The following is a 23,160-nucleotide window of genomic DNA, read 5'->3' as shown; positions in this document are numbered from 1 at the left end:
AGAAAGCTAAAACCTCACCCCGCCTCACTCTCTCTGCCCGTCGAAACCGAAACAAGCAACGCAGCGATTGTAAACACACGCCCCGTGTGAGCGGTCTGACCCCACAGGTGCTGTTTGACCTCGGATTCCTGTACACGCGTGTCATTTTTGTTGCTTGAAAGAGGAGCAGATTACGATGCTCGGCCTGTCTGCGGGGAGGATTATGAGTCCTGTTGACGCATGTCGTCAAGGCTGGGAGAGCTGCTCCAGCGCTCCCTCTCCCCGACACAGACGGACCCACTGTCCCCCCCCCGCACATGTTGTGTCTCCACAGGCCGTGCCAGCTGGATTAAGTTCACTGAGACCAGCTCGCTGTGTGAGGCTTTCAGGGATTAGACAATGAATCGGCACAATTATGGATACAGGACAAGTCTTAACTCAGAGTGTTAATACCTCCACGCTGTATTTATGTAACGGCTCTGCTTGTCGTATTTATATGCCACCTAGAAATATTAGTGCTGTTAATCTTCGGTGCTTCACTGAATTCAGGACTCTTTGAAGCTTTTTTTCTGCTCTGTATTGCCTGAAAGAATAATTATACAGGATAATAGCGCACATGCAGAACACTTGATACTTATTTAACAATTGACCGTGTTAAGAACTGTTACGGTTCACATGCCTGCCAAGCTTTGTGTTATTTAGTGTTTACAGTGAAAACAGCAGCAGATATAGCTTTGGGATTCTCTGATTTCTGATTTATGTCGAAGCAGACTTCATTATCTCTAGTTGACCATCTAAGAATTTTTGAGGTGTACTGACACTTGTTGTTAAAAGATCTAATCGGTTTGTATCCGGATGATGAATCATGCAAAAGGTATGAACTCTATATAAGAATAGAGGGTGACATTTTTTAAACCGACTCTTATTTTGTTGTAACATAAGAACATTTCTTCCTATATTACAACAGCATGTTTTCTTTTAACCCCAACAAAAGGGAAAAGGCTTTCAGGAAGAGGACTGTAACTGGTTTGTTTTGGTAAACGTAATGGGGAATGTTGGCTTGGGTTGCAGGGGTGTAAATTCCACCTTAATCCGATAAAGAGAAGGATAGAGATGTTCTGTTATGGTCTTACTTACCCCAAAACACTGCTAAGAACAACAAAAAACTAATAGGAGACAAATGCGAGTGAGCAGACGCAAGCAACATGAGGTAAAAAAGGGAAAAACACTGAGACTGAGAGAGGAAAGGATCATAATGTACTGTGTGCATAATGCTACGCAGACTACAGTGAGTATCTGTGGCTTCGTGGACATTTTGACAGAAAAAATGGCAGCCCGGCTTAACATTGGGCGCATTGAGGGAAGGGGCCGTCCTGTCCGGTCTGCTCTCTGCAGCATCATGTGCTCACACAAAGGCTCAATGTTTGAGTCGTATAGAGCTAAGAATAGCAGCAGGCTGCATGAAATGTTTTTCGTCTCTCTGGGTTGAAAGAGGCGCGTTGGTCCTGCTGCGCGCTCCATGTTAAAGGTTTGCAGGTTTTGCACTATTTGGTTTTGGTGTTTTTGGTTTTGGTTTGGAATGACGTATTTGCTAGACTGTAATTAATAAAAAATTGGATTTGGATTGGATTTTCTTTTGTTTCTGTTTAGGTAGGTGACACTGTCAAAAATCATAATTCCTCGGTCCTTCAGGCTTCAGAAAAAGCGGAAAACGATCAGACATGATGCCGGTTGACATAACACTTAGTGAGGAAAAGACTTGGCGGTTTGTTTCAGTGATTATAGGCGATGTGACATTGACAGAGAGCAGGGTCAGTCATATGTGATATCAGGACATGGTGGGGGGGGGGTCAACATTTACACTCTGGGCCTCGCCCCGCTGTGCCTCAATTACGTTACCATCTGATTACATCATCTCCCACTGGGACTGGTGAGACATGCCAGCGTCTCCTCATGATTGGTCCTCTGCTGTAGCGTCCAAGCTGTCGTTAGATAAACTGTGGCGCTATTGTTAGGGGCAAAGACCTCACCCTCTGTTATTGTCTCTCTGTGCCTCTGGATCTCCAACTGTCTCTGTTTGAATTCAACACTACTGTAAGACAGTCAAAGTTGACGGCTTCACTCGTCGACAGTGATCTTAAGACGTAAAGAAGCGATGCAATCCAAGAGGTGGAAGGAGTCCAGCTTTGATCATGTTGCTCACATTGTTTTTTCCAGACCAGGTTTACTTATTTAATCTGGAGCTCAAATGCAGGCTTTTATTTATGCTTCTCAGTCTGAAAGGTGTTTCAGACAGATGTCTCGTCAGACAACATTCTGGGGTTGAGCAGAGTGCGACGTAGTGCAGGGTTGCAGGTTTTTGGACGGTCGGCTTCCTCCTCTGGGGATCATGAATATCCGAGCAAAGTTTTACAGGAAATAGATGTTGAGATACATCCGTCTTGATCCTGCCGCTAGCTCAGCCAAAATCACATCAGTGGGCATGAAACCGCATATTTGTGGTCCGTCTTAACACATTTTTGTCTTCAGCGTGAACAAATGGACTTTTACTTTGAAAAGGTATGTATGGACGTCAGAAGTATTGAGAGATGGACTTTGTTTGCTTGTGACAAGCTGTAACATTTAGTGCTTTTTCCCTCCCCCGCGTTATATTAATTAGGGAAATTGGCTTTTCTCCTACACAGGTCGGTCTGGAGCTCCACTGTGAGCCAAACACTGCACTTGCTAATTGTTGCTAATTGCTTAAATTGCAGAGTTAAGTTATTCTGCTATGAGTGGTGCAACAGCTTTTTCCACCTCATCTTCAGCATTACTGTTTTTGTTATTTTTCCACAAGGATGCTCTTTTTTGTCGGCTTGACATTTTTGAGCAAATGAATCCATCCATCATCCTATTTTTGTCCTTCAATTAGTTTTTCATGGTTCAGTGTGGGCAGATAATTGTGTTTGCTTTGCAATAAATGTCATCAAACAATCAAACTACTGGAATCAGGAAAACGCTTTTTAAATTATTCATTGTCAGCTTTCAGAAGCAGAAGAATTTGAGACAGTCTTGTTCTGTCTTGTGGTTTCATTGTTGGTCTTGATCTCTATTGGCACCCTTTGGTTGATGTTAATTTAAAGTGGTTCAGAAATAAATCCGGACTTTGTTTTTAATGCCATTGATGTTACCCTGATTTACACAAATTTACCAAAAGGCCTGATTGAAAAAAAGTCAATGTCACATAACATCTGAAGACTTTCGCAGTGATCACTTTGATCTCAGGTTTTGGGCGTCATACAAACTAGCAACGGGCTTCATAAGACGAGAGAGGAGAAGCTCATGACATCGGCGCAAAATGAAGAACCTCATGAGCTGAGGTTTCCTGGCTGCAAGTCGGACGCAATGAGCAAAAGGGAAGAGTTATGATTCTCCAAATGAATGAAACGAGTGCCTCAGTGTGACTCATGCTGAGGCTCTGCCTCCATAAGTGAAACCAGCAGGAGGCTCGCCCGGCGAAGCAGCTGCTTGTCTCTCTGTCTAAACAACGTTTATAACAAGTGCACGTCGACCACAAACTGCTTAGGTTTTTAAAATCCATGTGGAAGACATATTGTCGTCCTGCAGATTAGCTGCGACTTTCCAACAACTGCTTGGGGAGGAAATTGTCTGACGGTCTTTGCAGAGGGTCCGTTAGATTCACATTAAATTAAGCACGTTTCTCTTACTATCTCTTACTAATTAGTACAAGTTAACCACTGATTTGGCTTAGAACTCTTAAACTACATTTTGTTTCTCTTAAAGGGCCAATTTTACATTAAAGGGGATGCATTCAAAGTCACTGAATATCATTATATTATGTTTTCTTTAGTACATAACCACCTGCAAATTATAGCCCTTCATATCCACATACCGAGTAGATCCTCTTCACGCAGTCAGCCACATGGCACCGTTATCCGGCCAAAAGAAGAGGCCTCTAGAGAGATAAATAAATATAAGTATGTAGATAAATGATAGATAAATAAAAGAGAACAAGAAAGCATACATTATAACATTACGACACAATACTCAAAAAGGAATCACATGATTTTGAAAATATATACTTATAGTATATGTGTTCTTCTAGTGTTTTATTAAAGCTATATCAAATATGTAGAAAATAGACAAATAATCAGATTGTTAACGTGTCAAGCATCATTTTTGACACATTTGAGATTCAGTGAGACATTTTGGTAACTTAAATATGAACACTTCTAGAAGGCTTTGTGTGTAAGGTGTGAGGAGTGAAAACAAATCAAACACTCAAGGAAAAGTTGTATATCAAAAAGCTATGGAGTCATGTTCTTAGAGCCCTGCTCTCAGGCTTCAGCGCTTTCTATGAGTTTATTACAGTAGTAAATCCTCTGCCTTCCCATTAAAATGAGTCTAAACTTTGGGACAACCCTGTCAAAAGACTTGTGAGGAAGCAAAACACCAAAGGATGGTCCCTGTTTCAAAATAAAAAACACACCTGAGGGGACATTCCCCGAACGTGATTAAACAGCATCCCGGTGTTGAGTCAGCGCTGCACGCCCATCAGGTGTTTATCACCTGAGCTGGAGTTTTTTGCTTTTGATTGGCCCTCCAATCAAAACGCAAGGAACCAGTGACCCTGCTTTGAATGTCCTTCCTCTGACTTCATATCAACATGACAAGACATGAGAAGACCACGCATTTGTATTTGTGCTCAACTTGAATCACCCCTCCTGCATTGATTGACGTCTATGATGAAGCAGCTAGGATGTTTACCCGCCCCGCTGATCAATCACGCTTCTTAAGCAAGCACCTACAAGGCCGCCCCACACCACAGACCCTCATTTAAATGGGCGGCAGGCTGTAATTACAATCCTGCTAACTGTTTATTTCGTTTTTGAGCACTTGTTTTTTTCACAGCTTTGTCCTCCATTGTAAATGTGCTTTATGGAATCTGACACGGTGGTTGTTGGTGGGATAAAAAGATCAACAAAGGGAATTTTGTGAGCTGTAAAGCCCCTGCGGGTCGGTCTGTTGTTCCTCTGTCATCTAGTAATGGGCTAATTAAGGAGAATAGTAACCGGCAGGAGCGCCACCCACCTTGTGTGAGCAACGCTGTGAACCATAGCAGTCGTATATATGTTTTGAGGTGTTCTTCAAAGACTTTTTTATTATGTTAATGACGTTGAAAAAAACACTGGGAAAACTTACCAGAATAATCTGTTTTCATTTTAAGATAGTAGGAGAGGACGACCTCTTGGTTTAATTACTGTTACTCAACAGCAGCTGAACTAAGAATCTCACCACAATCTTGTTTAAGGCTACTGTAAAGTCTTTTTTAACTTGAAATGTACAAGCAATAAAAATAGAATTGAATATCTTATAATCTTTTATGTTCAAATTAATTTATGTGGATTTTGTTTTAAATTTCCAATTAAATGTCGCGGTAAGTGATGCTAGTTAGGAAACTATTCTATTATTAGGAAGAGAACCATCTCTGATTAATGATGCTTAAGTTAATCACTAGCTACTGGATGATTGAAATGAACACAATATTGAGGGGCCGGTTGCAGTTTCTGCTCTTTTTACTCATTAGGAAATGATTAACTTCCTGTCTGGGAGCTACTTCACCTCCGGCTGCTTCAGTGATCAAACCTTTGGCTTCAAAGCACCTGTAGACCAACTCCCTCCTCCACACACCCACATTAGTCCGTCTGTCCTGACTGAAGACTGATTCTTACTTTTTACCTTTTTTTTTTCTTTCACCACAGCGTACTAATGAGAACCTTTGATGTCTGATAAAAAGAAAACCGACCCAGTGTAACGCCTAAAACGTGTAAGTATTTTTCGATTAATGTTTAACACATGTAGGAGACCATCCCTTACAAATAAATGTCAGGCATTCAAATGCACATACATACAGTAAAATGTATTGAAATATCAGTATAAAAGTACTCAATGTGAAGGCTACCAGATTACATCGTTCTGTCCAGGATACTTCTGGTAGTTTATTGGAACATTGAGCAGTTTAGCTACAGCAGTTGAAGTGTAACGGTTCCTTTCAATCACTTCAACTTGAAAATGTTGTAAAGAGAATAGTTTGCTACTGGTAACACTAGCTGAGGTCTGCCTGTTTTTCTTCAGCCAGTCTGGCACCAAATCTGGAGGCTACAGGCTTCTGTAAACAATCCTCGCCTGGAGATATATTTACAACTTTTCCGAAAAAACTCCCTCTTCATTGTATCCCCGCTGCTCCTGATAATCGGCCCGTAGGTCACAATGCCTGATCGGAAGCCCGCTGAGGTCATCCACTTCCTTCTGCTTGTCAGGGAGATCACTGTGTTGGTACTGATTAACTGGTGGACTGGGAGTTCTGAGTGGAGCAAAAAGGGCACTGGGAATATGGTGAGGCCTGACAGGGGAAACGATCATGATGGTGGATTTGGTGTTAGTAGCATTGGCAAAGTTGCTGGTTTCCTTGTCCTCATTTCAGCAACAATGCTTAAAACAACAAGGATGCTTTTTATGGATTTGGAACTTTATTTTCCTGAAGCAACAGAAAAAAGGTTTTGAGCAAAAGATGTGTCCACTTTCTATTTCATTCTTTAAAAGTGCAATTATGCCTGCTTTTACACGGTAGTGTTATCCGCTAGTGGCCCTGATTGCTTGGCTGGATGAGGAAATTCTTCGTCTAAATGCAGAACAAAACTACCTGCTCTAAACACAGCCACAAGACAATAAGGATAAACTGCAGGCTGAGGGTAGAAAGGATGGGATCTTTTCTGAGAGTCAAGGATAAGCGAGATTGAATTAATTTCAACCCAGGCTCATGGACAATCCTCGCTGACTCTACAGTCACATGAACCTTACTGCCTTACAAACATCCCCCTGGAAGGACACGTGGAATAAACACTGCTCCTAAACAGAACCAGATGTTCCTCTCAGCTATGAAGCGGCTCTGGGTTGGGCTGTTCCCCAGCGTCACCGAGGCAAACCAGCTCCAGCTTTAGGCCCAAACTCAACAGGTCTCTTCCTGTGCCTCACAGGAGCAACTATGCTCCTTCTGAGGCCCTTTGCTCTGCAATGTATGCATTTAATTAAGAGAATATTAATGCTAAGAGCAACTGAAGTTGTTTCTTTGAAGTGACCCGGTGACTAGAGGGTCTGTTGCTTCAGTAGAAGTGCGTAACAAGGCTCACTTTAGCCTTTCAGTGGCCTTTCAGCTGCGGGCTCAAATTATTATTTTTACTTGGACCAGCATATTTGCTGGACGGCAAACTCAGATTATAACCTGTGCACATATGAAAGAAACGAGACTAAAAGTCTACAGCCATGCTCAGTTAGGCGCAGGGGTACATTCAGCTAAATGCTAACATGCTCATGATGCTAACAACTGGAGAAGGCAAGGTGTTTACAATACTCATCTTCTGAGTTGAGCGTGGCTGATGGGAATGTCAAAACATCTGGAGGTATTTGGTCACCAAGTATGCAACATTAGTTATTGAAAATGTTGACGTAAGATTTACTTTTGGAAGATTAGTATGCTTTTTGGACTAAAAAGACAATGGAACTTCGGGGAAGTAAAAGTTTCTGCTTAGTATTCAAAAGGTTTTTGGGAGAAGTTAAAGTTTAAATTATTGTCTTAAGGAGACAACAAGGTCCTTGATATTTTGTAGGACTGTGAACCCGGCGCTCTAATGGCGCTGCATACACTTTGAGATGGAAACCTTGATGGCTTTCTTGGCAGGGGAAACATGCTTTTGTTGTAACTCAAAACTTGGGCTGGGGAAGTTTGGAGAGACAACGACCTTGTGGGATTAGTTTCTATAGCCTGTTTATATTTTCACTGAAAACAATAGATTTTCACATTCCGAAGCATCATTTATTCATCTGCCAAGCATTGGTTACAAGCTCGGGTTATTAGATAATGCAAATTATTTTCCTCTTGGGTGGAATCTGTGTTCTTTTTGGCTCCGTTTTATTTACTTTTTGCAGGATGAAGTTTTGAAGTAAGAAAGCATCCGCTTTGGAGAGACTTGAGTGGATCCCCCTTTGTCGTTTGGGAGGAAACTGCTTCCATTCCCTTCAACTTGAGATTTAGAGCCGCAGCTTCAAGCTTGCTGTTACACAACCGGTGGGTTGGAAAGCAGCACATGGACACACTGATTCTAACTACATACACAGCACTTTCCGCTGGTCGAACCTCAGCCTCCGAACCCACAGACTATCTATTAGACTCAAAATGAAGCCGTTCATTTGTGCTTGTGGTAGAGAATTCCATTTGAGTCACAGTGAAAAAAAAAATGAAAAAAAAAGTACTTTAGCTTTGTCATGGTACAGTAAATGATGAAGAATAAATTCTCTGTAAAAGCCAAACCCTGTGACTCATCCATGTGGCTCTGTGGCAACCTTGTTCATATTTTCCTTTTTCGAGTTTGGTATACATATTTCTGCCATTTGGATGCATGGAAAACATTTTTCAAGTTCCCATTCATTCCCTCGAAAAGATTGTAGATATAGAAAGGACGACCTGATGGTTTGTGATTTAAAGGCTTAAATTTGTCATTTGTTGGTGCCGCCTTCTTGGTTTTCTGCAACCAAACAGGACATGAGAGGGTGGAGCTAAGTAGCCTACAACCAAATACTGAATAAGACCTTTTTATGGACCAAAATATAACAGTTTCATAAAGTGAAAATACTGTGGAAGGGTTGGAAGACAGAACCATCAACAGCTCCCAGATTGGACAACTCCTCTGAAGCACCCTGTCAATTGCATGGAAGCCCTGCTTGGTCCTGCTCTAAATGGACCATGATTGTCTCAATGAACATCACGCTGCTTTGAAAGAGACTTGAAACCATAGATTGGGATGATAAAGGAATGAGTTTAAGGCCTTCCCTCATTGGATTCACCAGGTTGCTTCCTGGTCCTTCACCTCAAAGTCAAAAGGGTTCTTTGAATGTGTTTTCTCACGTTCAAGAGATTTTAGCATTATACAACATACATCATTTTTTGTGTGTTTTATGTGTTTAAAAAATGCATGTGTTAATAATGGCTTTGCAATCAGATTGTGTTGATCCAGCTTTTTACGTTCAAAATGTTTTAATGTTCAAAATGGTGTTGATCTTTAAGGATTATCATGAGGATAAGAATCTTTTCAACAGAACTTATTTTCAGCAATCATACAAAATCCAAAGGAAACCATTGGCTTTTTGTCAAAGCAACCAGTATGATGCTAACTTCCTGGTTGGCTTACAAAAAGACATCATATGCATTTCCCCAGTGGGGTGTTTGCATTGAAGGTCTTTAAGGTCTGTGCAATAGGATTTGTGGGAACATATTTTATCAGCTGACTTAAAACATACAATTATCCAGTAATACCATATTCAGCCACTCTGGCCACTTTACAGCAAAGTAAACATTGTTTGAATTCACTTCACAGACTCAGATCTAAACTGACTTCATACTGAACTTGTGTATTAAGTACAGATTTTTCCGAATAGAGACGTCTGGAAGAATTACAACTCCACCACTTTACGAGTTTCCAGTAAGTGTGAAATTTGTTGAAGTATGAAACCAAATCAATGCAAAGGAAGGACAAACTCTGGTTATGGTAACTGTGGAAAATCAGCTTTTGATGGCGTATCTTGTGTCAGTCCAAGTACAGTGAAAAAGTGTGAGCCTCCCTCAGTTTCAACACATTTGTCCTCCCTAAGTTCTCCCTTAATAGCTGAGCGGCAGACCACCAATGACAACGCTTTAAGGGAATTCACATGCCCGAGGCACGGCCCATACTGTACATCGTCTCACATCAAGAGGGGGCCAGAGTTTGTTCCCCACTACAACCATGTCCGTCATCAGCCGTGAGCCAAAAGGCCAGGAAGCAAATCTGATGCCAAATAATTAGCCTTGCACAAAACCTACTGTGCTAAGATGAAACTAGCTGGCGTGGAAATCTTCAAATAACGGACCACAAAACAACAAAAATAACACAAGTTGTTTGGCGCCCCAAACATCTCATGCATCTGTCTTCATGCTGAGGCTCTGATAGTTTCTGCGTCGCACGCAGAGAGAAAACAGATTCCTTTTCTCAAAATAGACGGCTGTTGAAGTAGATGATGTGTTTAAATTTGCACTCTGCTGAGGAGACGCAGCAGTGGGAACTTCCCACATGTCATTTAATGTGGGAATGCACATAAACATATACCATGGTAAAAACAAAGTGGTCAGGAAAGGAAGATGTGTTTTTATATTTAGTGTCAGAAGGACGTCTATCTTAGTTGCATTTTGTCTACATGGTAAATCAGGTGGGAGTTTTCTTTTAACTTGGTTTGCCTTTAACTTAAAGGGCCAGCATGTAGGAGAACCACGGTTAACAACACAAAAACTCCTTTACAGATTAGCACAGCCAATGTGGAATGTGGGAAGCAAGCTGGTTAGTTCATGGGTGATGATTTAAAGCAGGCTGGTGCCATCCAGCATTTGAAGCTGCACTCACAAAACAACAAATGCTCTTCATCCTCAGTCGAGAAGCCGATGCAGGTTGTTTTTTTTGTTCGGGGACACAGTAGACAAAGCAGCCAGCCTCGAATGTGGGAACAATGTAGATATAAAAAGTAACTGGAACAAGTTTATTTTCAGGTCGTTACACAGCAAAGAAAAATAATGATCAACTTTGTATACTATATTCTACCTCTTAAAACCTTCCAAATGCTACATACCCTTTCTTTAATGAAGCATTATCATGCAGTAACAATGTCTCCTGCTGGCTGCAGTGATGCACAAGTTACCAACGACTTTATTACCCTGAAAGAACAATCCAGTTGACCCAGGCTGCGTTTAAGATGAATGTTTCCTGAGCACTAAATGCAAATGTTTGTGCAAAGACGTGACATCTTCAAATAGAGAAAACGGTCAGTGACGCAGGTATGCTGACACAGTGACAATGCGACTGGTATTTCTTGTACAAAAGAATCACTGTTGTCAAAGTGCATCTTTCAAATCCGGCGTGCTGTTTAACCTGAATGTTTGCTCGACGTGTCCGGGCCTGCGTGTGACTTTTACAGGAGGAATGGACCAAGTCCTTAAAACGCAGGCACTCTGACAAACCTGTTAGGGAATCTGAGGTTCTGTCTTGTGACTCAGTCCAAGTAGGCATTTAAAAAAAAAAATTCTAACGCTCTTTTACGAAGGTAAAAGATGAACAAAAACAGTGTTTAGTCAAGATTAAAGGTCAAAGTTCAAAAGAGGAATGTTGAAGGTTTATTTAGATTCATAATGTTGGAGGACAATGAAGACCTGTAAGGCCTTTGTTTTGCTCGCCTCTGTTTAGTAAACTAAGCCAAATATAGAATAAACATAAAGAAACAAACCATATGTAAACTTTGTTCTGATGAAGTAGTCCTAACTGAAGGTCCTCTCATTTTATTTGTTAGACACGTGAAAAATGAAAAAAGAGCACATGTGGGTGATTAGGTTACGCTGCTGTGGGGCAGGGGGAAGGATGTCAGCAGAGCTGTGAACAGGTTACGGCCTGTCCTGCATTTAGAGCGCACAGGCCGTAACCTGACATGAAGGAATGTCCCTCGGAGAGCGTGAAATCACTGCAACGCAATCTGCTGTCTAAGCTCAAACAAGACGACCAACAGAGGAAGAAAAAGTCTGGATTTGTGCTGCGGGAAGAGCTCAAATTTAAGCTTTTTAGAGGGAATACTGTGACTGGTGGTTAAATTCCAGAGAACAATAAACAGATGAGGTTTTGAACAGATGTTTCAGGCAGTAGTTCGTTCGGACTTGCTCTTAAAAGCAAGATTACACTTCAACGTTTACAGTTTCATTTTACAGTAACACAGTTTCATTCATTCAAATATATACTACACATACTATATACACATAGTTTCAACAGATAAATACTACAAGCTGGGTAATAGCTACATAGGATTTAATTTGACAAAATAAATTGTACGTAGCACTTAAATCCCTCGTTCACATGTTCCATACAAAGTAGATCATTTTGAATCACAAAACCAAACTAATAGATAGACATATTTATTCACAGTTTTAGTTTCCATCAGGAAACATTGAAATTAAATGGCCATACAAATTGTATTCTATATGCGGCAGGATACTTGAATCATTGCAGTGAAGGAATCAATGTTTAGTATAATACAGTAAAACATTAAATTAGATTTTTAAGTTAAAGCCAGCATTATCATTTGTTTTGCCATTTAATCTTTAGTATTTATGAAACTTTGAGGTAACAGTTGATGTTGAAAACTGAAGAAAAAAAAATTGGGTTGACCTTGGGAGATTTTTATGAAACCATATTTCAATGTCTACATTGGTCAGTTTACACTTGATGTATGTTTTTCTTTCTTTGCTCGGTTCAAACAACAAACCACAGATGTTTAGCTTCACATTCCTGCAACATTATGAATATAAATAACATCACCCAACAGGTTTTGTTATGACAGGAAATATCTTATTTATGAACTTTAGGGTCAGATTCAGTGTAAAAGTCTGTCAGACAGGAGGGGAATCCTTGTAGGCTGACCTCGGCTGTTTGTACCCGAAGCTTTCAGCCCCCTGACTGGCCCTCTGTGGCTGCTGTGGAGTCGATGGTGGAACCACAGTGCTGGAGGCGAACCCCTTCAGTCAAGAGAAGGAGGAATGTCACGGTCCAGTCACTCCGGAGCTGCCCCATGGGAGTTTAGGAATCCAGGCACCTGTGAAATGCCCTTCAGTCAGTTCATTGGAGGTTTCAACCCCTCCTAGATGCATCTGCAGACACCTCCAGCAGAGAAAGGGAAGATGTTCTATGTGTCTTTTTTGAAAGAGACAGACAAATAAATGAGGTTTCCCGCTTGGGTGTGGTGTTCAGCTGCTGTAAAAATCCACCTTCTGGATTTTTTCCACAGCCAGTTTGTAGTTTTCCCCCTCAGTTGGAAATGGATGTTCAGTGTCATTAACTTGCATCACAGGCCAGCTGCCAGCCTTTGAATAGCTTATGCTGATGACTAGCAAGTGGAGTCACAGTTAGTTAATGGAATATTCCTCACACACACATACACACACAGATCCAAATATGTACATCCTTTGCAAAAATCATGTATACATACAGAATGTATATACTTCAGTTTGGAAAAGAGCGGTGGACTGAACCAACATGTCCATGTACAGAAGCTGCTAACTGCAACTAAAAAACATAAACTATTGTTATTGTAAGCTGCTGGGAATTATTGTCTGTACGATTTAACATCTGTCTGGAACAGTTTTGTTCTGTAAGTATGTGACTATAAATGAATGATGTGATGAAAAACATGTACATGTTACATAAAACACCTTATGAACCACATCAAACCTCCTGGCAAAGTTTTATCACCCTCAGACTATAGTAGTTTTGTTCATATTAGACCAGTGGCTGGAATTTAATGTGGAGAGTCCACAAACTTCACAGGACAACAAAACTGGACCCTTTTGATGTGCTGCACAGTCGGATCAGTGTCAACTGTGGCTGCAGCCCAGGCAACGCGTTGGTGTCACATTTCATAATCTCTGTGTGCAAAACCTTTGAAGCAGCGTGGCTCCACTTCATGAATAACAAAAAAGAAAGGAGGATTCTCCGCAGAAAAGCAGCTGAATGCACTCAAACACCAACAGGCAGCTGCTAACCGCTGTGCACGTCCTGCTCAGAAACAAACTGCTGAGCGCAGTGGACCATTTCGCTGCTTAAGAGACAGATGTTCCACTGGGGGGTGTTGGTGGGGACCAAAACCAGAGTTACAAGGAGAGCCATTATTGTCTGTATGTAAGGTTAAAAACATACACCTAAAGAATGCACGTCCCCTCACAAAGACACAACAGAAGCTGCGGTGAGAGAAGTAAGCAGCTGACATTCAAACAACACCATAAATCACTTGAGTCGACCACGAGACAAGTACAGAGACAAACAACAGGACAAGTACACAGAGACGTTTTTAGAAAAACCAGACACAAATGAGCACATTTGGTTGCTGCACCAAAGGCTTGTAACAACATTTTCATCCAGAAATAATTTTCAAACCTAAAACTAAAAATCTGTCCCTCCTGCAGACACATTGTGTTCTCACATCCCTCATAAGCACAGCCTGCACAGTGTGCTGCAGCGTGATTTCATCCATAGTGTTTGGCTGAATCATTTCCCTGAAGCTGTCATAATAGTGGAAAGTACTCAAGTCGTGTATTTAGGACCACGTTTGAAGTATTTGAACTTTACTCAAGAGTTTGCTTTTTATGTGACCACATTTACATTTCAGACAAAAACATTATTCCTACATGTTCTTGATAGCTGGACTCACAAGCTACAATTCATAATACTATTTAACATAAAAATCATGTGATGAGCTTGTTTATTAATGATTATTCAGTAGTAATTATTCATCATACTTTGTTCATGAGTCTACTTCCACCAAAGTAACATTTCCTCTCAAAATATGAGAAAAGTACAACATTACGACTTGTTTGACTTTTCTATTATGCTATTAGTGCAGGACTTTTACTTGTAAATAATATTGTACTTAAACTGAATAGCTTGCCACCTGATTAATATAATCCTCCAAAGGACATTGGTTCTGGACATCTAATGAGTGATTGTCTAAGAGACGCTGCGTCTTCCAGGGGACAAATATGACTCGAAAGATTTAAAGACAGCAGCGTGACCTGCTCTTGTGGTCGTACCGGATTAGATCCATAAATGATGGTTGGAAAGTAATGAACATTTCACAAAACAGATTGGGTTCCTATTTAAATTCCGCAGCTAACATGTGCGCAGCCTCTGATAAGTTCATCACTGGGGTGAGGCGTTTTTCCCCTGAATTACAATAAGGACGTCGTAAAAATGATTACAACTGATTCCTGATGTCTTTTTTGTCTTCTGTGGACTCCAACCTCAGAGTCCGAAAGTCTCAGCTTGCCGGCCAGTGGAAACTATCCACAGCATCCTGTTTAGACAATGGCTTTGGTGCGGCGTAAACCTCAGATATTATTCTGTTGTTTTGTGTAATAAAAGTTCATTTTCGGCCTTGGAAACAGTAGATTGACAAAATAATGTTGAGTCGTGCTTTGATCATTGACCAACATTTCCTAGATGTTAAAACTGCATCTGGTGGTCTCCATTAGCGCAGGAAAAAATATTTCTATAATAATAATATTAATAATAAGGTCTTTTCATAGACAACACTAAATACAGAATGAATTAAAGGTATCAATGATGAAATGGGAGGCATTAAAGTCAATCACAAACTGAAAGTTAAAACAAAGACCAGATAAAACCATGATGGAAACTTCATACTGTGCATTGTGACCCAAGTGTGACGGAGCAATGTTGTGTCCGGTCTTTAAGTTCACTTGAAATGAATCAGATGTTTGTGTTGCCTTTCAAGTGACCCAGCGTGGAGTGTTTCTGGTTCACACGCAGCAGTACTTTGTATGCATGAGCACATCTGAGGTTACATTATCTGACCTCGGATCTGCTGACTATCTGCTAAATAATCACCGTAGTGACAGAAAAGGACACAGGCATGTGTCTTACGGTGTGAAGGGGATCAACAAGTAATGGATTTTAAACATCCGATGAAGCGCATGAAGCTCTCTATTGTTCCTGAGCCTTCCAGTAAAATACATGTCGACAAACCTCACAGGGCTGCAATTAGACGGCCTCTGAGACACAGGGGCTGCCGCTGACAAAGTTCAGTAATTGTCTCCCTGTCACATAAACCTTGTAATTACCTCATGCTGATGGAGGCATCTTCTCTCTGCGAGGGTGTCAGAGCTCTGTGGAAACAGTCCGTCCTCCTCCTCCAACAGCTGCAGCTCTCCAGAGGCCCCCGGAGTCATGATCTTGTTCTGCGACGCGGCCCTTTTCCTGACACTTTGTCTCAAAGGTAAACAGGAAGTAGGAGCTGCATGCCAGAAACTGTGCCAGGAAGTATGTTGTGAAGGTTAGGGGAAGTGTGGCGGTCACCCTGACGAGGTTGGGATCAGAGGCCGTGGCTGTTCTACATGGTGGATAAGGAGGTAACAGAGATGTTGTTTTAGTATCTTGATATTTTGAACATCATCTATAGAGACGTGGATTGTAAGAAAAATTGTCCTTGCATCGACCTGATCGATGTTTGTCACAGCAGCAGGTTACAGAGGAGGTTTGATATGGAAGGTTACTGGAAGGTTGCCAGTTTGGATTAAACCTTTATATATATATAGAGATTAGATAGATTTAGACATCTATTGAATAAACTGAAAGGTTTACAGTCACATTAGCTGGTGAGTGTAGGTATTAACTTGTCTAAATTGACAGTGAAGAAGTTCACTTGCTCAAAGAACCCTTTTTGAAAACTCTTCATCTAATCTAATATGTTCCATCGAACTGAGAACAAAAAGTCTAGGAAATAGTTTGCTATTATTCAACAAGCTAACTGTCCCTGTCAACAGTCAAGTCCCAGTTGCCCAGACTAATCTGGTGGAACTGGGACTTGACGAAAGACGCTGCAGAGTTGCATTATGGGAAGTGAAGGTTTGATTTTACCTAACAATAGCATACCTGATGTGGTTCAGATTTAAATTTCTCTGTTTTAATTCATTTAATAGGATACTGTCAGCTACAATTAAACAAAGCTTTTCTAGTTGAAACATTTTCTAAGATTCCGTTTTTGACAGATTCTTTTCTTGCTAGAGATTTTAAAACTTGCAATTTATTCCTCTTATTCATGGCAAGTTAATTGTAATGTCACCAGCTACAGGCCAAAATAACCTGTCACAACTGGTTAGAGGAAACGCTTTGATGTCACACCCGACTGTGAACCCTCAATACCGCCACACGCATGGCGATTATGCAAAGTACCTTGGGGCATCACATTTATTTCCTGTAACTGGTGATTACAAATAACAAACATACACACAGTGACATTTTGTGTCTGCAGTGAGTTTGTTTTAATTAGTGGATGATGATCAATTCTTATGAAGTCAGTTTGATGGGAGTGACAGCAGAGTCGTGACAGGCTCTGACCTGCTGTGATCTGGTTGCTCTTCTTCAAGAGCCTCAGATAGCAGCTGGAAACGCAGCTTCTGTCAAACTGACCCAGTGTCTGTCTCTAAATCACCTTTGAAGACTGAGCCAATAGGGAATGTAACCAAGTAGTGTACAATTTCCATTTTCTGCCACATTATACTTCAACCCCACTACATTTTACAGTGTTGTACTTTCTACTGTACTACAACTATCTGATTAGCCTTTAAATGATGACGGTTTGTTACAGACTGTTTGGAAAATGTCTTCCACTGCTGTACTTCAAGTATTTCAGAGTGTATTTTTTTTTTACTCTATTACATTTATCTGTGTTTACAGGACTTTGCAGATGAATATTTTACTTACCAATGATATGATACAACGAGCTTGTGAAATATAATATACATTTTTATATATTAAACTAGGGTCATAATGTAACACGTTACATTATGACCCTTTAAAAAAGAAAACCATATCTCACTTAAATAAATGTTGGAGGAACAAAGAAATCTTTTTAGTTATTTCCTAACCCATTATTCATGTTATAACCTTCTATGCTATACATTCAATAAGGTAAAGGATTTGATTTATACCGCTGCATGACAAACCTAACAGATGCACCTAAAATTCATTGGCAGCTTAAGGTGATCACTCGTCACATTTCAGTCTCAGGCAGTTGGCAAAGCCACATCCTGTCCCTTCCTTTTTCCATTCAACCATTTCCTGAGGAGATTTTATATGTCCAAAACTTAATCTCAAATGATCTACACACACACACACACACACACACACCCCAGACCTCATTCTACTGACCCGAGATAGTGTTCAAAGTGGTGGGTGGGTTTCATGTGGTAGTTTAGGGACTTTTAAGGACCGGAGGATCTGTTTGGCAAGAGGTGACGCAGTCCAAAACAAACAGTCAGATACACCACTTAATGAGTTCAGTCTAATTTTAAGTTCAGTCTAGTTCAGTTTTGTGATTTGTTTAAACCCTCAAAGGACTTCTGTCAAAGCCATCACAAGAGTGCATCAACATCTCTTTACCTATATGACGTTGGTTCCATTTCCCACACTTTACATAAATGTGATGTATCTCCAATCATAACATGTGTTTGTTAGGTTTTATTCATGAGCAGCTCGATGAAGCAAGCTCTGAAATCCCCTTTTTAAAGCGTATTCATGCAGATGTCATTATTGCATGTTTGATGGTTTTATTAAGAAATGAGGAAACCTTTTTAGGTTACGTTTTCTTTGAGCATGAGTCAAAGATGTAATCTTTAGGTGAACGTGCTTTTATCTGCGTTGCTCTGATGGGATCTCTGTGCTTCGGCCCTTATCCCGAACGAGCCCACACACTGAAAACCCAGCCAGTATACACTCGTATGTTTACTTTTCAAGGAGCAGCGCTGCTATTTTAGTATCCTGCACGCGGTAAAAGAAAGACGTCTGCATTCAGGCGCAGGGTTTTTCTCTCCGGCAAGACCACAGACTGGAGGGTAGACACGACAACAAACCTTTGTGTTCATTCATCATTTCTGTTTGAGCCACCGTGTAATTATCTGACCTGGGAGGAAGTGACACGCGGCCCGGTGATGTCAATAGGAGTAAGCAGAGGGCGGTGTTTGTGGCAGAATGAAAATCCTTTTTTGTGGAGTGTAATCATGGCGCAGAAACAATTAGTCACCCGACGGTCAAAGTCTGATGGATGGACACAACGAGAAAGAGACGCAGTATGGCGCCAGACTTCCACATTAGTCATGAAGCTAAAGAAACAAAAGTGGATTCAAAGGTTTACAATTTTTTTTTTAGGTAACAAAAACTATTTTTTATGAATCACTGTGAACGGGACTCAACGGTTCTGCTGTTTGATGCTTTGAAATATGTGAATGCTTTGGTGAAATGCAATTGACCAAACAATCAAGATTATTGTAGCAACATATTTGTGTGCTCAATGCAATATTTAACTCAAATGTTTCCAAAAAAAATAAAAATCCCTTTGTGTTGGATCAGCTAAGGCCTTCACGATTACGTTTAATCAACATTTAAATAGAATTCTTCAACACAGCATGAAAGGTGGTAACATTTTGAGTCAAAAACATATGAAAGTGACGTCGCATTGGCTTGTGCACACAGCTCTCTATGTAGGTGCAGCATATACGGTACATGCTATATACATACATAAGCACATAGATAACGTAAGCACATAGCAAAATACAAGTGGATTTAGACTTTCTACTTGATGTTATAGCCATAATTCGGTTCTGGTCAAACACTGTTGAACAATATCTTTGAAATTCTGAACCAACTATTAAAGTTAAAGTATCAGAACAGGGGGGTTAACATGCTTTTATTTGTTTACAGTCTGTGAAAGATTCTCCTTCGATCATTTGAATTTACTTCCAGATCTACTGAACATATTTAGTATTCAATTACTTTTCAAGGTTTTGATCTGGAACATAAAGTTGGTTGTTACTTTGAGACCAAAATGCAGTGAGTCATTTTTCATGAGATGGAAACCTTTAGAAAGGAAGAAGGCAAACAGGACAGAACTCCTTGTCTCAGTGTGCTGATCATCTCAAGCAGCCGACTGATGAATAAATCATCATTACAAGTCCAAACAGAGGAATCTCAATCTCTTCATCTCCTTGATAGATTAGAGTGGTCTGACCACACGGAGGACACTGAGGGGACGCAGCAGCTCACAGAACAAGTGCTGCCTTGTTAGACGCTGCAGCTCGCACCTCGCTGGCGTCCAGTGGCTCGGTGAGCGAGGCGGGATCATATAACGCAGCCTTGTTTTTCTCAGGGATTTTTGTGGTTTGAGCAAAAGCCTCTCGGGGGATTTAAATAATAAAAAATAAAAAGTAACTCAATAAAAGAAAAATGGCTGTGCCTGCGCCAGCATAATAAAGAGTTGCTCAATTGTCGCATAATGAAACCATCAAGCAGAAAAGCACCCTGACATTACCATTATGAGATTTAACAAAACATGTAGTCGCCAAAATGGAATTCCAATTGTTTTAGGCTGAGAAAGAGTTGGGATTGGAAACAGGAGTGTGGGAAAGCCGGCTACAAACCGCTGAGCAGATGAAGAGACTTTCAGGTCATTTCTCTACCACAGAGAGTGGTGACCGTAACAACATACAACTGTAATATTGCACATTAGTTCAGTTTACAGGACTTGATTATTCCCGTTGTATGGCTCTTTGTACTTCTACTTCTACATGTGGAGATAAATGTTACTCTACAAAAGGTATCTATCGCTATTGTTACTTATCAGATTAAGTTTTGACATTCAAAGAATATTTTTACGGATGATTAAATGCCTTAAAGAACTAACAAGAGGAATCAACAGCTCAGAGATAACTATTTTACTCTTTAGATTTGATGCTCAGTGAGGAAACACAAAATGCCACATGAGACATGAGTAACATCAAGAAGATGCTACATTTAATTAAATCTACAGACAACTAGTAACTAGTTTCCTTGATTGCTGATATTTTACTTCACCGTCACATGGCTGATTAGAGCCGCACAGGTAAGAGAAGTAAACTGATGGGAGCTTAAAAAAGGTAGTACCCAGTATCGGCAAATTGTACTATAGCTACTTTCCTTAAGTAAAGGACCTGAATCCTTCTTCTACTCCTGCCTTTCGAATTTTACCCGGTATTGTCATCGAGCTACTCTCTCGGGCCTCGAGGAAATCTTAACTGCTCATTATGCAGAAAGTTTTCTGCTTTTACTGCTTCCCCGCATGGAGCTAAAAAGTTAAAAAAATAAATCATGTGGTATTTATTATTCTATATCCACTCGAAACGCAAACAAGCATGTGAAATACATTTATACCCCAAGACACTTTTTGTATGGCGGCATTCCATCAAATTAATATTTTATTTTATTAATAATGTATTCTTCATGGTCATTTTCACCAAATCTAAATTTGGTCACCCTGGAATCTAGGATCAAATGTTTTTTTTACTATATTTGAATTACACGCATTTGGATGACATACTTGTCCCAACCCCCCCCCAACAGGAAGGTGAGTGAAGGATAATAATGAGACCCAGCACTCTGCAAGACCGCATGCCAGTTGGCTTGAAACAATCTGCAGCAGCAAATACATTTACAGTTTAAATAAGTGGTTTATAGTGCGCTCATGCTGGTAGACGTGATTAAAGTGGAACATGATGATTCTTACTGCAGGTTTAAAATTGTATTCAGAAATTACAGAAAACTCATTTTCAATTTCAATGGGCTCCAGAGCTTATTTGAGCTTAATGCTGATTTTTGTCACGGTTTGGGTTGTCAAGACGACGCCGGAGCCGCACAGCTCGGCGCCCCCCGCCACGACGCCGGAGCCGCACAGCCCGGCGCCCCACCCCCCGAGACCCTGAGGCCCGGCTGCCGACCCGGCAGACCTCCGGACCATAGCTGTCGGGTCCCCACCCTCCCGCCCCTTGTCTGATTTCCATGGTTCTGCCCCCCTTTAGGACCGTCTGGAATTCGGTCCTTGAGGGGGGGGTTCTGTCACGGTTTGGGTCTGCTTCTTGTCTTATTTTGTAGTTTTCATGTCTCTGGTGTTCCTGGGTAACTTCACTTCCTGTCTTCCCTTGTGATTGTCTGCCGTGCCTGATCGTTTCCACCTGTGTCCAATCACCTGCACCTCCCTTGTGTATTAAAGCCTTGTGAGTCTCTTGTCTTGTGTGGCGTCATTACATGTCGATGGTTCGTGTCACGTATGTCGGTGTTTCAAGTCCAGCTCCTTGTTTGTGTTTCTTGGTTTTTGTTTTCGCCTCCTTCCTGTTTTTATGGTTGGAGTGATTTTTGATTTAGAGTTTTTTGACAATTAAAGTCCTTTCTTTGTCGCATACTCCGCGTCTGAGTACTCCCTCCTTGCCCTCACCCCCGCGTATTGACAGATTTTAGTAAGCTAAAGTTAGCATGCTCACACAGAACCATCAATGTCATGGCAGCGCTAGAGTTAAAGTGAGGAGATCATCAATGTTTGGTATCCATGAATGTATGTCTGAACAAAAGTATTAGAAGTAAATATTTCAGTATCTCCAAAGCTGCCTTAGCAAGGCTAATAGACGTTAAATTTATTGCAATTGAGGGTTAATCTGCTAAAATCCTGGACAGAAATCCAGCATTCCTCCATCACTGAAAACATTTCTAAAACAAAGACAATGGAGCTAAATGAACAAGAACAGAAACCACTTACGCACAGTGTTTGGGAGTAACGAAATACATGTACCAGCATATTTAGAATAAAAATTATGAGTAACTGTATATTCCATTACAGTTACAATCTAAATGGATGGTATTCAGAATACAGTTACATTGTTGACATCAATGGATTACATGACTGTTTCACGAGTTTATTCACTCTCTAATAAGAGAGTATAGATAACATATAGATTAACATTTAGATGTACACAAAAACACTAATATTTGATTCTACACAAAGCAGCGCCGGCAGTTGTTGTGAGTCACATGTCGGGAGCACCACGTTGTCCCGTTTTGACGAGGAACGGAGCCTCCAGCAACTGATCTACTGCTGATGTTTACTCGTCTTCCAGCTGATCAAGATAGCATTAGCTCGCTAATAACAGCAGTAGACCAGTTAGCAAGACTAAAGACACATTTTTATTTACTTGGACCATTTCTTTTTCTGTTGTCTTGTATATATTTTGTGCTTTGTCCCGTTTTGGTTATTGTTGACAAATATTTGTTTGTAACTAAGAAGCTTGCATTAATTACATTACTTGGCCGGGTTTAATTCAACCTGACTACACTGCCCAGCTATTTTAGGGAATGAATGAGAATTTGATATATTGTTTGTTAAATTGGAGCTATTGCAAACCATGAAGGAATAGTTGCCTACATGTCTGCGTGCTCAACATGAAGCTTAAGCCAGCTGCTGGTTAGTTTAGCAAAGAGACTGGAGACAAGAGGGCTGAAAAGGTAAAGGGATGATCAACAATCTGGATTCAACAGCTGTTTACACATTTTTGACTGAATCAAATGCTGGTGTGGGAAAGAAAGACCTCCCAAAAGACATTTGTTCCTTGTTTATTCTTTAAAGTGTTTGCTTTCAAGATCAAGTTGAACGGTTCATAGAAAACACTGTGGCAAGACTGGGACATGTTGC

The 23,160-nt window shown here is 40.7% G+C and overlaps 1 long non-coding RNA gene across 1 annotated transcript; it reads left to right on the top strand.

The window, feature by feature from the left end:
- Positions 1-2,326: 2,326 nt before the first annotated feature.
- Positions 2,327-21,456, top strand: LOC134103925 (uncharacterized). The gene is made up of 3 exons (XR_009941568.1): positions 2,327-2,538; positions 5,742-5,806; positions 21,320-21,456. It is a non-coding gene; the product is annotated as an uncharacterized LOC134103925 (long non-coding RNA).
- Positions 21,457-23,160: the final 1,704 nt, after the last annotated feature.

This window comes from Pungitius pungitius, chromosome 14 (genome assembly GCF_949316345.1).
Source record: "Pungitius pungitius chromosome 14, fPunPun2.1, whole genome shotgun sequence".
Classification (NCBI taxonomy): Eukaryota; Metazoa; Chordata; class Actinopteri; order Perciformes; family Gasterosteidae; genus Pungitius; species Pungitius pungitius.
Note: the sequence above shows the minus strand (reverse complement) of the source record. Positions and strands in the feature narration are given on the sequence as shown.